This window comes from Gopherus flavomarginatus, chromosome 3 (assembly GCF_025201925.1).
Source record: "Gopherus flavomarginatus isolate rGopFla2 chromosome 3, rGopFla2.mat.asm, whole genome shotgun sequence".
NCBI lineage: Eukaryota > Metazoa > Chordata > Testudines > Testudinidae > Gopherus > Gopherus flavomarginatus.
Window position 1 is genome coordinate 140843746 of NC_066619.1, and position 6000 is coordinate 140849745.

General features: G+C 51.1%; 1 non-coding gene across 1 annotated transcript; it reads left to right on the forward strand.

Moving 5' to 3' along the window:
• Positions 1-1706: 1706 nt before the first annotated feature.
• TRNAT-AGU (transfer RNA threonine (anticodon AGU)) lies at positions 1707-1780 on the forward strand. The gene has a single exon. It is a non-coding gene; the product is annotated as a tRNA-Thr (tRNA).
• Positions 1781-6000: the final 4220 nt, after the last annotated feature.

Consider the following 6000-nt stretch of genomic DNA (forward strand, 5'->3'; position numbering starts at 1 on the left):
CTGTGTGTAATAAACTCCTATTATTGACCTCTACACAGTGTAGATTTATCTCCTTCACAGATACCTGCTGAATAAAGAGGAGATTCAGCACTCAGTGGTGCCTGGCTGAATGTGCCTCCTCTCCCCACAGCTTGGTGATCTTTTGAGGAAATGGAGAAGACTGCCTTTGCCTAGCTGTACATTTCTTGCAAAAGAAACAGGTCTTTTTGGTGACAAGTGTTGAAAGGAGCCACTAGACAAATGTGGAGACAAGAAAAACATCCTTCAACTGAACTTGCATCTGGGGATGCTGAAGCCCCAACACAGAGTGCTAAATGCTATATGAGCACTGCTGGTGTCAGGAGAGTCTCTACCAAAGCCTTTTTCCACCAGCAGGGGCCTCTCTGTGCACAGAACTCCTGGTAGCTTGATGGCTGCAGGCAGTGGAGAACTCTATTTTGGCATCTCTTTGTCTCTTTGGGGTGAACATCTGCAGTGACTGTTGAAAGACCTCTGGACAGGGGTCTTTGGGAAGAGCTGGCTGAAGAGCCTTCCTAGTAACCAGGAAATTCTGGCTTGGCCTGACAGTTCTTCCTTGCTGAACCTAATGTCTCTGTTGGCTCCTTTTTCGTATCTCTTTTCATAAAAAGAAAAGAACTGTCAGCAGAATCCTTCTAAGTGGTGGTTCAAGATGGAGAGAACCTTCCTTGCGGCTGAGTCTTGGTGCCATGGCGCATGTCTCACCACTGCAGTGCCTCCTGTTGGCCATCCTGGCAATTAGCTCTGGTTCCCCGGTGCGCCTTCATCCAGTGGCGTCTGGCTGCCATCTGTTCTATCGTTAGGACCCATGTCGCTCTCAGGACTTCAGTATCCTCTTATGGACGCAGCCCTCTGGCTGCGCCCCACTCAGGTCTCTCCCCCCTTCCAGGGGGCAGCTGTCCTCTACCCAGACACTTGCCTCAGTGGCCAGCTGCAGTCCAGGGTGTAGCCACCTGTGTCAGTGGTGACTGAGGCAAATGGGGTGCAACTCCAACCCCCACCATCTGTTTCCCTGGATCACTTCCCCACAGACCTAGCACCTTCCTCCGCCTTTGTATCAGGGCCTCGGTCTGGCAGTAGTCGGCCAGGAGGTCACTCATGCTCCCCTTACCCACCCAGCACTACTCTGACCATGGTACCCCACCCACCCACCCCCTCCCCTCCTTCCTTCCTTCCTTCCTTCAGGGCAGCCAATCCTCCCTTCTCAAACTCCAAGGAGTGACTGACTCTTGCTGTGCTGAGCAGCCCTTTATATATGGGCTGCTCCAGCAAGCCTTCTTCTGATTGGCTCTCCCAATAAGCCCTTTCCTGACTGGCTGAGTTCTGTGCCACCTCTGCAAGGCTGCCTTAATCTTTCTCCTGCTTGTTTGGGGCAGCCACACCATCACACTTGGAAAGAGGCAAATGAGAAGTCTAGAGCTGAAGGAAAGGTTACCATGACTCAGAACTGAGCTGAGGTTGCTGCGACTGAAACACAGATCACTAGCCACTATATGATCACAGTGGCTGGTGGGAGAAGCACATGTTAGAAGCCCTCTGTCAACTCAGCTGTGGCTTTCTGTGCACGGAGAGCCAGACACCACAAGGTCTGCAAGCCTTGAGGGAAATGGGGAACGTCTGTACTTTGGAATTTGCAGGTGTTGTCCTGGGCCATCAAATGGAACAGTTGTAAACACTTTCTTGAGGCAGGCACCATGGCTTAGCTGGCTAAAGCATCTATCTAGTAAACAGGAGGCCCTGGGTGCAACTCCCAGTGGTGCCTTGTTGTATGGCTTTTGTCTCCTCCGCCCACATTTTCCTGTGTCTCTCTGGGAAACAGAAGAGACCTCCCTTGGAATCCAAGTAATTGCTTTTTAAGGAAAAGGCTTCTTTGGAGAGAAGCATTGGAAAGAATCAAATCACAAGCCTGGAGCTGATGAAAAGGCTGCTGTGACTGGCATTGGGATGGCGGTTGCTTCAACTGCAATTGCTGCAACACAAGAGACTGCACCACACGTCCTTGGGATTCGCTGAGGATGTCCACACACAGAGGTCATGTCACCTTCCTTTTGATTGTCAGTGATGAGAAATGGAGCAGCTGGGAGAAAAGTCCCAGACAGCGGCACCGTGGCTAAGTTGGCCAAGGCACCTGCCAGGTAAAGTGGAGGTTAGGGATGCAGTACCCAGTGGTGCCTTGCCAAATGTGTCTGCTCTTCCCACCTTTTGGTCAATCTTTTGAGGAAGCAGAGAAGACTTCCTCTGCCTTGCAGTGCAAATGCTTCCAAAAGAAACCGGTCATTTTTTCTGACAAGTGTCGGAAGGAGGCACCTAAGAAACTTGGAGACAAGGAAAAGGTCATCGTAACTCAACTTGCATCTTGAGGCTACAACGCAGAGCACTGAGCACTGTACGACCACAGCTGGTGACAGAAGGGGCTTTTCCAAAGGCATTTTCCACTAGCAGGGTCCTCTCTGTGTGCAGAATTCCTCATCGTTTGATGTTTGCAGGCCCTGGAGATCACTATTTGGCATCTCTCTCTCTGTCTCAGTGAACATCTGCTGTGGCTATTGAAAGTCTGTGATGGGATCTAGGGGATGCAACCTGAGCCCTGTGTCCCACCGCCTGGATTCCCTCTCACACTGTGATGCCGTGACAGGCTGCGAATCTCTGGCTCATATTGCACTTACACACACATCCACAGGTAGGGGCACATCCAACAGAGTTACATGAATGCTTCTCCCAGCCACTCCTAAAACTAACGCTAGAGAGCCTCCTGCCAATTCCCCCCAGCTCTGCAGCCTGGCACCCTGGATCATACCATCCTGCCTTAATCAGAAGCCTGATCGGTGTGAGTTTATTATGCAGAGTCCACCCCTCCCTCACTGTGAATAGTACATGAACCAACCTTGTAATGGAGCTGAGATTTCCCAAGCAAATTTTCTCAAGCAAAATACACTAGTTTAAGTACAGCATAAAACAGATTTATTAACTACAGACAGATGGAGTTTTGAGGATTAGAAGTGGTAGGCGTAAAAGATCAAAGTTAGTTACCAAAGAAAAATTCACACTCTAAACTTTACACCTTATTACACTAGGCAGTAGGTAGGTTATGCACACAGGAAGGCTTAATGCTCGAGCTGCAGCACATGCTGGGCAGGCTTAAGGCTGGGCTCCCCATAGCAGGAAAGAAGAAGACTGGGTCCCTGGAGGGGCAGGCTGGGCCTTCCTGGATCCCATTTGCTCACAGCCAGCCCCCCACCGCCACTCCCAAGTCATGCATTGTGCCCCCAGGTCGGCCAGAATGAAGCAGCAGTTTTCACTGCACCAAGTCCACTTATGGCTTACAGGTAACTCCCAGACCCCCCACAGCCCACCATCTAGGCCAGAAAGAAGCCCACTCAGCCTCACCATTGCTTCTTTTCCTTCCCTCCAGAACCCCACTTCTCCTGGCCTGTACATAGCTATCTCTGGGATGCCAAGAGGCACGCAACGGGATCTATCTCCCAGAAGCCAACCGCACCTCCATGGGTTGGGCCCTCAGAAGGGCAGATGGGGGTTTCCTGGATCCCAGTTGTTCACAGCCAGCCCAGTCCCCACCTCTAAAGCCATCAATCATGCCCCCAGGTGGGCCATAAAGGGACAGCCATTCTCCACTGGACTCAGCTTTGCTTGTTTTCCTTTCACCCAGAACCATCCTTCTTCTCCTGGGATGCAAGTAGCCATCCCTGGGATGCCAAGAGGCAGGCACAGGATTCTACCTCCCAGCAGCCAACTCCACCTCCCCAGACTATGCTACTAACCCCATTTAGCTGCACAGCTTCTGCCCTGCCTTCCTCAGCTCGACTTTCCTCTATTGCCCCATTCCTGGCCTACTTCCTCTATCGGCAAGTCATGCAAAGGAGGCCAGCAGGAAGTGACAGCCTCTATAGGCCAACCTCCAAAGGCAGAGGAGGCCAAGCCACAAGCCTCCAAAAGGTGACACGCCGCACTGCTCTAGGTTCTCCAGACTGACGCCGAGGTGCTTTATCCACTGACGTCAGCACCCTCTGTCACGCGGGGGTTGGAGTTTATCCCAGGGACAGGCCAATAGCAGAAGAAGCAGCACTTTCCTAGACAGCAAGGGGAAAAGGAAGCCAATATGTTTCTGCTAGATTTTGATCCAGGGACCTTTTATGTGTTAGGCAACTAAGATAACCACTACACTACAGAAACCCCATCCGCTTGGCTGGTGCTCGGCCTGGCACACAACGATGGGCAAACCTAGAGACAGTGGTGGCAGCCCTCCAATAGGTCAGCTGGCAGTGCAGAGGACTAGAGCCAGGGCTCATGAAGTCATCCTTACGTTGCCCTTGTGACTCCAGCTTAAGGAAGAGCTGCTTCTTCTTCCCCTTGCTGAGGGAGAGCAAGAGAAGAATAAAAGGTCAGGTGAGTCAACTCAGTGCAGAAGCCCATGCTGTCTTTTCTTGCTGCATAGCCTGAAATGAGGGATTTGGGGCAGTTAAAGGACCTACTGCACTTTCAGAAGAGCTCCACTCTGCACACAGCGGGATAGAAGAGCATTCCAAGGCCTGGGATTGAACCAGGGACCTTTAGCTTAGCTTAGCACTCACCCCACTGAACTACTTCAGCAGCTGCTAGGTTTCTTTTTATCCTACTGCTTTTCTGTCTGGGATGTTTTTGTCAGCTGAGACACAGAAAAAGGAGGTCACTGGGAGTGGCCCAGGAAGGCAAGATTCACTTTTGCCTTCCTTGCTCGGCTTTACTCACTTCCTCGCTCTATTCCTGCCTTAGTTCCTGGGTTTCCTGACGGCGACAGGGGCCCAGTGGTATGAGGCGGAAGCTGGGCAGCTAGACTCTGGTGGCAAAAGTCCTGCCGCCACTTGCCACCCCACTCTCTTCTCCCAGCTTCACATATTGGCCAACAGGGACTTGGTGCCCAGCAGTGCAACGGAAGGCAGTGGACAGAGCCACCCTTGCCTTGAAGATCCAGCTCATTAAACCATATCTTCAATCAGTGCTGGCCAATGAGAGACCGATATCGCTTGCTATTTTAGCACTTGAAAATCCCATTGGCCAATTTTTGGATCTCTCTAATGCTGCGCTTCAGTTCATGAGGGCAAAGGCGAGAAAAGTGACCTTTGACCTAAAGCACTAGGGTTAACATCCTAACACTGTCTCCTCCTGTAACACTATTTAATACTGGCTCACCCTGTGCTGGTGACAGTTCCATTTCTAGATGTTAGTACAGTTCAGTTACTGTCAAAATTAAGAAGTTTCTATATGCTCAGAGGAATTGAATTTGTTTTATTTACTTATACATGGCATGAATAAATACAGGTTTACAGATCCTCGCCTGCAAATTTATCATCTGATATGACAGAGAGAATCATGCATCCACATTGTGCATCAAAATCATGAACTGAGGTTATGGCTACACTTGAAACTTCAAAGCGCTCCCATGGCAGCGCTGCCGCGGCAGTGCTTTGACATGTGAGTGTGGTGGCAGCGCCAGTGCTGGGGGAGAGCTCTCCCAGTGCTGCACGTACTCCACATCCTCTACGGGTGTAGCTTGCATTGCTGGGAGCTGCACTCCCAGCGCTGCGGCACTGTTTACACTGGTGCTTTACAGCGCTGTATCTTGCAAGGCTTAGGGGAGTGTTTTTTCACACCCCTGAGCAAGAAAGTTGCAGCGCTGTAAAGCGCCAGTGTAGCCATGGCCTGAGCTACAAATGCAATAAAAAATAAGCTATTCCAAAGTGTAACGTTTTGGGGAGCGGGCACTGAAGACACTTCTTGCCTGGGATGCCACTTGGTCTAGGGGAGGCCCTGTCAGGGAAAGCAGGAGTTAGTGTCACAGGCCTATTTTCAGGCTGTAATCTGTGGGCACCCTGCTCTGGGGGAGGGATCGCGGTAGCCCAGACTCAGGGCTGGAACAGGCCTCTGATTGAGGGGGTGGCTGCATGGTTTATAGCGCTCTGATGTCTCAGACAATGTGTCTCTCCC